General features: G+C 37.1%; 1 protein-coding gene across 2 annotated transcripts in view; it reads right to left on the bottom strand.

Annotated features, from left to right (window-relative positions):
- The window catches only part of SYT1 (synaptotagmin 1), a 514,105-nt gene that overhangs the window by 379,980 nt on the left and 119,942 nt on the right, over window positions 1-14,183 (bottom strand). For both annotated transcript variants that reach the window (XM_075857001.1, XM_075857002.1), the window contains exon 3: window positions 11,060-11,125. The gene's annotated coding sequence lies outside the window, so the exon portion shown is untranslated. The remainder of the gene's footprint in view (window positions 1-11,059; window positions 11,126-14,183) is intronic.

Below are 14,183 nucleotides of genomic sequence, written 5' to 3'. Positions count from 1 at the left end.
AGTTTTTATCTGCGGTTTCTGCTTTCTTTTCAGCGTCTCCTATCAGCCCATCCATGATAAACGGACTGCAATTGGATGGCTTTTATGTGGTGTCCAATTTTTTGACAGACCCATTGACTTGAATTGGTCAGTCAAGCAAGTGAAAAGTAGTGAATGTGAATTGGCTCATTCACTTTAATGTAGGGATATGTGAAAGTAGGTTACTGTGCCTAGGTCCAGAGATACAGTACCTGGAATTAAAAAAGATTTAAAATTGTATTTAATGTAATGGGTCAAACAAAATAGTTCAAATTGTTAAAGAAATACCTTGTTTAAAAAAACAATCTCAAAAGTTGTGGGCACATATGAATTTACCCCCTTTGCTTTCAAATCCCTAAATAAGCTCTGGTCAAACTTACTATTTGGCCATCATGGGAAACGCTATGTGTGGTACAAACCCAACACTTCCCATCACCCCTAGAAAACCATTCCCACAGTGAAGCATGGTGGTGGCAGCATCATCCTGTGGGGATGCTTTTCATCGGCAGGGAATGGAAAACTGGTCAGGATTGAAGGATAGATGGATAGATGGATTGCAGTAAATACAGGCCAATTTTTGATGTAAAAACTGTTTCAGTCTGCTAGAGATTTGAGACTGTGTCGGAGGTTCACCTTCCAGCAGGACAATAACCCTAAACATACTGCTAAAGCTACACTAGAGGGTTTTTAGGGAACACAATTAAATGCCTTGGAATGGCCTAGTCAAAGCCCAGACCTCAATCCAATTGAGAATCTGTTTTACGATTTGAAGGCTGCTGTACACCAATGCAACCCATCTATAGAAGTGTGCTCCCTTAATTTAACCGAAGATGTATGACGCGAGATGTGAAACAAAGATGTAAAAAAAAACATATACTGTACCTCTGACGGATGCCTTTCATCCACCATCCGTTGCCCATAGACTGTTATGTTAAAGGGGTTTTCCAGCCACTAAAAATTGATGGCCCATCCTCAGAATAGGCCACAAATAGCTGATGGGTCGGGGTCCGACTTTCGAGACCCCTGCCGATCTGCTGTTTTGAAGGGGCCGCAGCGCTCGTACGGGCGCTGCTTCCCCTTCATTTCTTCTTGCTCACTGTGAATCATTGACACGCATTTAACGGCGATTCACAGTTATTGCAGCCTTCTGCTCACATTGAAGTGAATGGGAGAAAAGGCTGAAATACCTGTGCATTTTTAGTGGCTGGAAAACCCCTTTAATAAAAATTAACATGTCCCAACCATCCAGTAAAAGAATGCATACATTAAATGCACATATTTTAGCATATGGGTGACGGATGGCCGACGGATGGCATCCATTATAGCCATCTGTCTCCCATGTTAAAAGAAAATATACGTTTAACATAATTTTATTTACTGGATGGCTATGATGGATGCATCTGATAGATGTAATCCATTGGCCGGCCAGGGCCCATAGACTCCTATGTTAAAAAGAGGATATGCTAGGCTCTGTTCCCACTTACGTCATGATTTTCATTTTTTGCAAGAGCTATGACTGATGTAAATGATTTGTTATGATTCGTAATGATCATTTACGACGGATCTGTTTTTCTGTCCAGGGTGGACACATCTGTAGGAGTTGGAGAACTTTTGCTTAGAAGAATGGACAAAAATGTCAGTGTCTAGATGTGCTAAGCTAATAGAGACATACCCCAAGAGACATGTATCTGTAATTGCAGCAAAAGGAGCTCCACAACTATCGGGAGGTGAATACTTCTGCACATTAAAGTTGTATGTTTTTGTCTTAATTATTGTTTGTGTCACAGTTCAAAATACTTTGCACCTTCAAAGCGGTAGGCTTGTGTAAATTAAATATTACAAACCCTAAAATTCCATATTAATTCAAGGTTATAATGCAACAAAACAGGAAAAACACAGTAAGGAGGTACTTTGGCAAGGAACTGTATTGGAATGGAAGTTACAGTAACAGTGTAGCCCAATGAGCTACACTGTTTCTAGAAATCGAGAGCTATGGAAACAGCATAGCTCGCTGTACTACGCTATTTCTGTAACTCCCATTCACTTCTATGGGAGTTCTGGAAACAGAGCAAAACGCACTTGGCTGTTTCCAGACAACCGGACCACCTCATCAGACAGAGTTCGGAGCCCAAGCGCCAGAAGGTAGGACAGGGGTCAGAGGGCCCCATTCTAGAGATAGGTGTGGGACCTTCATCTATCAGACATTCATGGCATATCCTGTGGCTATGCCATAAATGTCCTAAATGGGAAAACCCCTTTAAAGGGGTTTTCCAGTCCCTAAAAATTTATGGCCTTTCCTCACGATAGGCCATCAATAGCTGATGGGTCGGGGACCCCAGCCAATCAGCTGTTTTGAAGAGGGTGCAGCGTTCGTAGGAGCACTGCTTCCCCATCATTTCTACTTGCTCACTGAAGTGAATGGGAAAAGGCTGCAATACTTTGAATCCGTGTCGACGACTGACAGTGAGCAAGTAGAAATGAAGGGGAAGCAGCTGCACCCCATTCAAAACAGCTGATCTGCGGGGTCCCAGGTGTTGGACCACAACCAATCAGCTATTGATGGCCTATCCTGAGGATAGGCCATCAATTCGTAAGGACTGGAAATCCCATTTAAGCCATATCAGTGGAATATAACTTCAACACTCTTGATTGAATTTGTCAAGTCTCTTGCCTCAATGGAGTTTTCTTACCATAGACATTTATATAATATCAACATGATATGATAGAAATGTTTGATAAATGGGATTCTAGCTCTGGGGTACATACTACCTCTTGGTCTTTCTCCATTCAAGTCTGTTACAGTTAAGGAAACAGCTGTAAACACGAATGGAAAAAGCCATGCACTTGCAACCAGCTCAATCTAGTGGAATGTGGGTCAGGGAACCCTGCTTTCCCAACAGATGGGGGTCAAAGCATTGAGACCTCCATCTATAAGGTACAGCTCATTACAGGTACAGTAAAATTCACAGTGCTTTCCCCTGTAAAGAGCTGAGTAGCTGTGTGATCATCACATGACCAGGACATATTTTCATCCCATGGAAGTAAACAATGATTCTTCCTCTTCACTGACAGCAAGCACATATCTAGAAAACTGATGAATTGATACAAAAAGTATATTTCAAAATAAAAAACACTTAAAACATATATAATACAATAAATAAGCTTTATTGCCTGAAACTATCATACTCATTAACTAAATGTAATGAATTGTTTGGGGAAAAAACAGGTAGATATAATCAAAATTAAAAAATAAACTTAATAAAATAATTCCTACAGGAATGAAAACACACATATCATAAAAGCATTGTGCACCAACCTTGATAGTTAGCCCAAACATATTGCTTCTCATTGTCTAACATGGACATTGTGAGACTCTGGTTAACTATACTTCTGTGTGATAACAAAGGTCCTAAATGCATCTTTTACCTTAAGTTACAAATAAGGATATTCAGAAATAGAATATCTGAATTCAATTTGCAAGTAGCAATCTAAGAAGTGCTCTACTTCAGTGCAACATCATTTATTTTACTTGAAAGCTCACACTTCTCGGTTTCATGAGCAACTGTGCCAAAGGAGTAATGGTGATTTATTGTTCAATAAACCCATAAAACGAAGGTTTACAATGTCTGGAAAAACAGTAAGCTATAGAGGCATTGATTTAATATTTTCCTTTGAGAGAAACAATTGAATTTGGTTCATCTACTAACTGAATCCACTGCTCGTCATAGGCCGTCTCAAACACTAATTTGTAACCCTTTAATAATGTTAAGGTATTATTTGTTATAAACTTTCCATCTGCAGGAAAATAACAATATATTGCAAGGTACAAGTTGGTGTTTCCTCTTTTGTGTCCATAAGACTATCATACCCTCTAGAACTTGCTGCTTGAAAGCATCTTTGATAGAACACTAAACATAAAAAGTACCAAATAGGCAACATAAAAATTGTTACGTCATTATGGCAATACAAATAATGCATATAGTGAAAAGGACCATGCCACATGGAGCATGGAAGGAGTGGTCTAGATTTTTGGGAAATTCCTTCAAGACACAATAATAACAAAATGAAAGTTCATCAAAATGTTGATGACATTATATATAACATAAATAAAATCAGTATGTGCTATGTCCTGTGTACAGATGTCACACATTCCTATAGCTGCATATCCCACTGGAGTTTAGATAATACATTTTATTCCACTCAATAACAAACCATAAAGATAGTTTGTTATATAGACAATGAATCAGTGTTCTTGGTTTAGCAAATATTTAATTAAAAAAAATATATAGCAAAAACCTGATAATTCTATGAAGATAGGGTTTGGTTTAATTTATACCCATAGGAACAGTGCTTCAAATCAGAACCACTCACTGCTAAACCACCAGCTGTCTTGTAAAAGGACCATGCAAGATCCGTTTCTCGGAACTGGGAAAAACCCATAGGAAAGGCTAAGAACGCTTAGTAGAAGAGAGCTGAATAAAGATTGGCAAACTCCGATTCTGCCCAACCCCTGCCATGCCATTTCCATTTGGGGCACCATATTCAGCACACTGCACTGGGATCGTTACAGGCAGAGCTCACTAGCATGGTCTTTAGACAGTGGACGTCTGGGACATTTAGTCTACAGAGCATAGTTGTGCTCATGTGACTGCTTGCTCTATGCCCGCCCTTAAAACAATGTTTTGCAGCGAGAAACAGCGGATCAACTAGGGACCGGAGAGAGCAGAAAAAAGATAAATTATTAAAAGTAAATCTATATTTAGAAACTTAGAATTGTATGTACAGATGTAGCCATCTTTATCTTGACCTTTAACGCGTTAAATACACTGTGACAAGAAACTTTAACTTGAATTCAATGACTTTTTTGTTCTGTGATATCACTCTGCGGCAAGTCATCAGAGTCAAGATAAACTTGGCTACATCTGTACATCAGCAATTTTACATTAGGGTTTGTGGGAAATCCCTTTCAAGAAGGATTATGAAACCACTTAAGTATTATTAGTTAGCCAAGTGATAAGGAACAAATGTGAATTGGCTAAGTTAAATTAAATAATTACTTGCAGTGGTGTAAAAAATGCATGGCCAAAACACTAGTACTGTAGTAGTAGTTGGTACGAAAGTTAGAAAGTATTTCTCATAAATAGAATTCATTGTTATTTAGGAAGCCAATAAAAATATTTTACATGTATTTATTACATTATTTATATTAGTGACATACTACTGTATATATGGGTAATGTTTACCTGTTTTTCGCAAGTATTGGCATTGCTTTATTATGGAAGAGTTAGGGCATTGTCGCGGAATTGCTATTGAATTCCGCTGCAGACAGTTTGAAGTGAAAATCTGCAGCAAAACATTTTTTCCCATTACTTTCTATGGCTTTTGTAGGTAACTTATTGCAGACTTTGCGGAAAAAAGCATTGTGGAAAATAGGCTGCGGAGAAGCAGAGGATTTTCACTCTCCCGTAATAAAGCAATGCCAATACTTGAGAAAAACAGGTAAACAGGTCAAGGCTGAAATCTGTGGCAAGTCCGCTATGAAATCCGCAACGCCTGAACAAGCTGTCAATTATATATATGTTGCTGTGGATTAGTTGCGTAATTACCATGAATTTGCAGCAAAATCTGCAGCGGAAAAATTCTGCCACGTCTGAACATCCCTTTATCATCTTTGGCATCAGCTTATCTACATTGTCTAATCGAAGTCTGAGGAAGTCTGAAATCGACCTCCTGTCTCATCATTGGCTGCTGATATCTGCTTTAATTAAAATGAAAAGATGCATTTTTAAAATTCCACTTTATCACAAAATTCAAGAGAGAACATGTCTAAAACATATCTTTAAATTTCGAAAACCCCAAAGCTACAAAAAATTGCACCTACAGTATATGCTAAGCGAAGTCATAATTTAACAATAGCATTATATAAATAGGGCCATTCAGTGCCCATGTGAATATTACCATACAACACCTTATTAGTGCCTTCTATCCCCACTGCTCTGACTGGCTGCTGCAATGATGGTATCACATTAGCCTGATCAAGACATGGTGACACCAGATGAGAATGGCAAGGCAGAGCACTAAGTGTTTCCTTAAAACTGTCAATCAGCATACAAAAGTAAAATGCCAAACTATTGTAGCGATAATAACTAAAACTGATCTAACAAAGAACAAGTCATCATACAGCATCGATGGAAAAATAGAAAAGTTATGATGCTCGGAATTCAAGGACACAAACATATATATTTTTTCCATAAAATATGTTTTTATAGTGCAAAATTACTAAAACTGAAAAAAACTATATATATTTTGTATTGCTGCATTAGTACTGACCTGTAGAATGAAGGTAATATATTATTTTTACTGTACGTAAATAGCGAGAAAAAAAAATGCAAAAAGACAATGTCAGAATTGTTATTTTTTTGCATTTCTTTCAAAAACAAAATGAATAAAAGCTAAAAGCCTTACTGATTCCAGCACTGCTTTCTTTTTTCTGGAACCCCCCGTTCCAGAGATATGACCCACTGTAGATTTGACTCCCTATATGCTAATTTACTGTAGTTTGCCAATGGGGTGGAGCTAGCTTCCCTGCCTCTGATGCAGACCAATCAGCTCGAGGCAACTTGAGGTTAGTTTATGCCCTGTTGGCCACCTACAACAAATTAGCATAGAGGGAGCCAACACAACAGTGGGACATATCTCTGTAATGGGGGGTACCAGAAAAAAAATTAAAATCTGAGCTGGAGTCAGTAAACCAGTTCACCTCGTATATGTGACAGGTCCTCTTTAAATTGGAAGAAATGTCTTCCAGTCTATAAATATTGATAGCATCCGATAAATGGTGCAATGCAACCGCTATCTCCCATTTGTTTTTTATAGAATGCCTTCCCTGCTTCACCATATATTTGGATTAATATTGTTGGTGCTCAGGGCTCAGAAAGGTTTGTCCATGTTCAAAATAATTTGCATTTAATCAGTTTAGCTAGCTCCATTTGGCTCTTTATGCTTATATTCATTTTGCTTGCCGAGTCATCTGGCAGAACAGTTATATAGATGGACAAATTAAGCCAGAACTCATCAATCATGCATTGTAGCACATTTTGTGATGTTGGCGATTCTAGCTAACTTCAGGACAGTATATTTTCTACTATATTACAATCCTTTGAATAGATCTTAGGTTTCATTTAATGATTATATGGGTCGTTAAACATTTACTACATTTATTTCCCGATCATAGGTAATTGTTTATTCAGTACATTGTTATTATTTATATCAGAATTTTTATTTTTGTATTCTTTATTTGGCTATACTATTGTTATTCTAAAAAAAAACAACCATGGAATATCATTGTAGAATATAATAGTACAGCAAACATAGGATAATAGAAATATATATGGTATTACAGTTTACAATAGGAAGAGAGAAAATAATAATTGTCATAATTCTAATAGATCAAAGCTAATTGAAATAAGAAAGTGCAACTGTACAGTTATCTAACATGCATATACTGTAATAAAGAAACATTTTAGAAGGAAGATTAAAAAATGAAAGAAAGGGGGAAGAAGATGCTATGGGAGGGTAAATAATTTAAGAGACAACGCAATAGGTAATCTCAAACTTGTTGCTGCTCTAGGTCTGTGTTGAAATACCCTAGCCAAGGCAGAATGACAGGCATCCCCCCTGTCACCCAGTACACGGGGCACATCCCTGTATCCCCCTTTTGTTAGTTACACTCTGGGTTGTCTGTCTATAAGGGTACCTGTTTTTTAGAGAGCACGTTAGAATAGTAAAAACAAAATTTGTAGCCTGCAGCGCCAATTGTTAAAGAGGCTCTGTCACCACATTATAAGTGCCCTGTCTCCTACATAAGGAGATCGGCGCTATAATGTAGGTGACAGCAGTGTTTCTTTTTTTTAAAAAACTATCTATTTTTACCACTTTATTAGCGATTTTAGATTTATGCTAATGAGTTGCTTAATGCCCAAGTGGGCGTATTTTTGCTTTAGACCAAGTGGGCGTTGTACAGGGGAGTGTATGACGCTGACCAATCAGCCTCATGCACTCCTCTCCATTCATTTACTCAGCGCATAGGGATCCTGGTAGATCCTTATGTGCTGTCTTATATTAACACATTAACAATACTGAAGTGTTTAGACAGTGAATAGACATTCCATGGGATGTCTATTCATAATCTCTGCACTTCATTACTCTGTGGTAGTTACAGCAGAGGAAGCGTGATCTCATTGTAACCTGTCATTTACAGCGAGATCTCGCGAGATCACGCTTCCTCTGCTGTAACTACCACAGACAGAGTAACGAAGTGCAGAGATTGTAAATAGACATCCCGTGGAATGTCTATTCACTGTCTAAACACTTCAGTATTGTTAATGTGTTAATATAAGACAGCACATAAGGATCTAGCAGGATCACTATGCACTGCCTAAATTAATGGAGAGGAGTGCATGACGCTGATTGGTCAGCGTCATACACTCCCCTGTACAATTGGTCTAAAGTAAAAATACGCCCACTTGGGCATTAAGCAGCTCATTAGCATAAATCTAAAATCGCTAATAAAGTGGTGAAAACAGATCGTTTTATTAAATAAAAAGCACTGCTGTCACCTACATTATAGCTCCAGATAGGTATAGATCAGCAGCACAGGACAGTTTTTCGGAAGGGTGCACATCTCCTGGGTCACAGTCCAAAGTGGCCCCTCAGTCAAGGCAGAAAAGAAATGGAGACAGCACTAAAATTTGGTAGTGCTGTCTCCATTTCTTTTCTACATTATAGCTCCCATCTCCTTATGTAGGAGATATGCCACTTATAATGTGGTGACAGAGCCTCTTTAAGCAAAGAATCTACAGCATCTTAATTTATTTTATATTGCTATTATGTATATTTTTATTTTTTATATTGCCAGTAAAATAACAATATGGAAACATGAGTGTATTTAAAATAAAAAAATGGCAATAAATGTTATCCATGAAGTAAAAGATAGAAAGTCTCTACTCAAGACTTACAAGTAATGATTTGTAAAGCCTTTGATGTACTTTCTGGTCCTTGATCTCAAATATTAGATTTTTTTTCCCTACCATGCAAATGATTAAAGCAAGAGATGCTCTTAAAGTAGAATTACAAAACCTTGAAATTACCTAGAGCAAACTTCTAAGTTAATCCAATCACACACGCTAATCCATGCAATAATAATATTCCTAGGGTTTTTAGCTTTATGAAGATGACTTCTAGAAAATTAAAACTAAATGAAGATTTAAAAATATTATTTATACAATACATGAATGTGATAAAGTTACACATTTCTGTATTAGTTATGCTTTCACGCAAACAAATGTAAATTAATATTATCGTTATTCTACATAATGATTTTATTGTCCATGCAGTGAAAAATCTTAATTAAAAAAATTTGAATTAGTCAAAACTCAAAGCATGTTTGTCGTTTTCTCCGCTCCTTGATTTGATGGCAGGGTGGTGTTTCTTTATCTTAAATAAATCTTAGTAAATGCACAAGTTCATAAGTGACACCACACACATATATATATATATATATATATATATATATATATATATATATATATATATATATATGGACACAAACATTCAACAATGCAGTCTTCATTGACAAACATTGGCATTAGTAGAATGTGTTGTACTAAAACTCGCTTCCTGAAAATCTTGTGTATAAACCACGAGACACCAATCTATAGACTATAATGTTTTGGGGTAGTTGCTTCTTGTCTGTATCGAGTAAGGTTCAGATTACACAGTAATTGCTACATGTGAGAGTCACATTCCTACAGTTGCCACAGTTAATTAAAAGTGTTATTAAACGCAAAAAGAGTTCAGCCACAAAGCAATAGGCCACAAAAGCTTCGAAAAATCGGCTACAACACTGTATACTACATTCAAACTTGCCACTGGAGACAACCTCATATCAAGTACTACTCTTGGGAGATTCATGGATTGAATTTCTTTGAATGAACAGCCGCTTGATATCACCATGTGCAATGCCAAGCACCAACAAGAGGGATGTAAAGCACACCATTCGACTCTGGAGAAGTGGATATAGAGTTATGGGGATGTTTTACATGGTTTGGACAGCTCCCCTTATTAAAAGAGACTGTTAATACAGCAAAGAAGGATGTTCTAAACAATTATTTTAAAATTTAGATTCTTATTGCTAATTACAATAGTACACAATAACAAAATGTAAAATCGCAGAAATAAACAATTGTGTATTTCCAGCTTCAGTGCAGTTTGGAGAAAACCCTCAAATGTTTCCACATGACAATGTTTAAGTACAATAAGCCCTGCTCTCAAGCCATCAAACACCTTTGGAATAAACTGAAATGCTGGTTTAGAGTCAGTCTAACATCAGTAGCTTATCTCAGTAATGGTCTTTCGTCTGAGTGGATATGAATCCCTACTGCATTTTTACAAAATCTAATAAGTATCCTTCCTAAAAGAGTGGAGGCATTTATTTATATCCGCAGTGAAGGGACCTACAGGGCCTTTTAAAAGGGGTGGCAAACTAATCAATTGCCCAGGGTCCCCATTTCCTAGAAGGCTTTTTAGGATGGGAGCCTGGGGAGAAAATTAAAACCATCCTTTATTACTTAGCAGTATATCGTGGCATTATTTGGGAATTAAATAGTAGTAGTAGTAGTAGTAGTAGTAGTAGTATATTATATTTTCCACTATATGGTGGTATGTGGGCTGTATATGGCACTATTACTTTGGCAGTATATGACAGTATTTTCTGGGCTTAAAAAATATAAACAATGCTGTTTAAAAATTGGCAAGTGAAAGTACTTACCGTCCTTGTTGACCAGGGTCAGATTTTCTATAAAACCAGGCTTAGGAGTCAATTACATTTTAATGAAAAAACAGAAAACACACACACACACACACACACGCACACACACGCACGCACGCACACACACACACACAAATATAACTCATACTATATATATTTTCTTGGCAACTATAATTCTGCTCTTAATATTACAAAAGCATTGATAATACTTACACCGGAACTTTGATTATGTCGCTTCGGATACTGAATTCAGTGAACTGCTCTCCACATTAATTAGACCTGAAAAGAAAATGCAAGTTATTAGTGTAATCCACTGTATATTATTCAATACTATTCACATTATTCTCATCACTAACATTAGTCTGAGACATCTTTCCTGTCAAATGATCTTGTAATGTATTCACTTTGTCCCTTATACATAGATTTAATAAATGCCAACATTATAAAAATTACACACAATTCTCAAATTAATTTTATACTTCCACTTTGAGACAGTATATTAAGACAGGCAGATTTTATGCAGAATATATTTAGAAAGGGATCAAGGACAACAGGACCTTAGTTTGAAGAAAAATATTACGTGCCAACTAACACAGACTACTTGTTAACTTGGCTGGTGGCTCTGATTAGAGTCGAATATAATATGTTAAAAAAAAGATAATGGAATCTCATTTTCATCTCTGGCTTGTTTGGAGAATAGCCTAGTCTTAAATTACACTGCAGGAGGAAAACATCAAACAGGTGCCTGATAGAGTAATGAAGAAAATCACGGGCAACACATTTTGGAAGAGATCAAAAAGATGCAATACGGCTTCCCATTAAAGTATACAGAACAAATTGGTTCCAAAGTGTGAATGAGCCTAATCTGACCATCTTGTGATACAGAAACAGACAAAGCTATTTGCAGACAGCTTTACAAAGCATTAGTTACACAACTACTTACTGATTACTTACATACTCTCTTCTATCTAACACAAATCTAAACGGATTTTTTTTAAAAAGGTATAAGGAAAAAAGATGTAGCCATGCCTTCAAGAACTTGCTTACAACTTAACCTATCTACTGGTCTCTTATTCTTACCTAGACACTGATTTTGTTTTTTCTCCTACACAAAATGTTTTACCAGTCTTATTGAGATAATTATAGCATTGCTTATGACTACTTAAAAGGGTTATTCCATGAATCCTTTTTATAGCAAAAGTCCAGAAATGCTGTTAACACAGATGTAGCCGTCTTTATCTTGACTTCTAACGCATTAAATAAACAATGGCTAGATCTCTTAGGCTGGGTTCACATGACCTATTTTCAGACGTAAACGAGGCGTATTATGCCTCGTTTTACGTCTGAAAATAGGGCTACAATACGTCGGCAAACATCTGCCCATTCATTTGAATGGGTTTGCCGACGTACTGTGCAGACAACCTGTCATTTACGCGTCGTAGTTTGACAGCTGTCAAACAACGACGCGTAAAAATACAGCCTCGTCAAAAGAAGTGCAGGACACTTCTTTCAGACGTAATTTGAGCCATTCTTCATTGAACTCAATGAAGCACAGCTCAAAATTTACGGCTGTCAGAGAAACCTCGCAAAATGCGAGGAGGAGCAATTACGTCTGAAACGAGGCAGCTGTTTTCTCCTGAAAACAGTCTGTCTTTTCAGTCGTAAAGGCCTCTCATCGTGTGCACATACCCTTATCTTGACTTTTTCAATGACTTTTCAATGGCTTTTGTTGTGTGATATCACGCTGCAGCAAGTTATCAGAATCAAGTTAAAGATGGCTACATCTGTAGCTGTTTTATAATAATTTGCATTGTTTCTCGAATATAAAACGCCATTCTTATCTTCCTTGTTTTCCTGTATCCTTCTTTGTGCTGCTAATAATCTGTGCTTCTGTAAGAGCGGCTCTGAGCGGAATCATTCTCCGTTCCCCTGCTGACAATATAGTCCCTTAACATCCCTGCAAATAAGTAACATGGGATCCAGAGTAGTAAAGATGTATACTGTGCGACACCACAATATGCACTTCCTTAGAAACCAATAAAAAGAAGATGAAATAAAACAATGAAGACTAAATAGGCATGTGCAGGGACAATGTCTGCTGTCAGAATGCAGAGTTTTACAATCCTAACAAGCTGAAAAGGAGTGTCCTCAGTTATACTACCATGCTGCTGCAGAGGCTTTGCTCCTTCCCTGACAAGCAGGAAAGAAAGCTATTTATATTGGCTTCTCTGTAGTGAACTAAGAATCACTATGTAAAAAAAACTGGCTGTGGGGAGATTGACTGAGCATGCATGTCCACCAGAACTCAAAAATTCTGAGATTTATTCAATCTTTGGATATAGTGCTCTCAGAGAGTTTTGTTTCACACAGCCATAGAGTTAAATGATAAACACCTGTATGTCTGCATCTGCCACTAGGGGGAGCTTAGTAGCTTACTGCATACCAAGTTGTATTCACTTAGCTCTTAAGCTACCCCTACCAGTCACAGCAAGGTATAGGAATTCTATAATTTAACCTGTATAAAGAAGATTTAGTGCTCTGTATCTGAAAAAACGAGCTTCAACACCTATAAAAATATATTAATTACACAGATTAGATAGTGGACTTCAGTTGTGGATATTTACTCAGAGGTTAGTATGAACATAACATAATTGATACCTAAGATACTGTATGTCTTGAATTGCTAATAATCCCTTGGTTCCATCTTTTAACATGCACTTTTAGTTTGACCAAACATACAGAACAATATCTATTGAGATATAAGGAGTGAGAACTGTCTAGTTCATTTTACTCAATAGAGCAGACACTGAATACAAAGACTTAGAATAGGTAGGACACACATGAAAATGAATATTTGGCCATATTTGGTTTTAGGACTTGATTATATTACAGTGGAGACGTGATATTTAGAATTTGATGTGAACATTGAACCTGAAATGCAGGATTCATACCGAATCTATAGGTGATCTCTACAATGGTTAGTATTTGTTCACTCATTGGAACAGCATAGAAAGATACTGACATAACATTAGTATGTATTAGTTAGTATTGTTTTGGTGTTAGTATTTGTGATGGATCTCTATAGCTATCCTTTTTACAAAACTCTTCCATATTAGAAGACCCAACCCATATTTAACAAAGACAATAAACTGAAGGAAATATTCCCAGATTTACCACTCCTTGCCTACAAACAGCCACCAAACCTAAGGAATCTCCTGGTCAGAAGTGCCCTCTCACCACCATCAGAGACTGGCACTTTTCCTTGCAACAGTAGAAAATGCAAGACCTGTACCAACATCTGGTCATCAAACACCATCCAGATACCAAACACGCAGCA

Source organism: Rhinoderma darwinii, chromosome 3 (assembly GCF_050947455.1).
Source record: "Rhinoderma darwinii isolate aRhiDar2 chromosome 3, aRhiDar2.hap1, whole genome shotgun sequence".
Taxonomy (NCBI): domain Eukaryota; kingdom Metazoa; phylum Chordata; class Amphibia; order Anura; family Rhinodermatidae; genus Rhinoderma; species Rhinoderma darwinii.
Note: the sequence above shows the minus strand (reverse complement) of the source record. Positions and strands in the feature narration are given on the sequence as shown.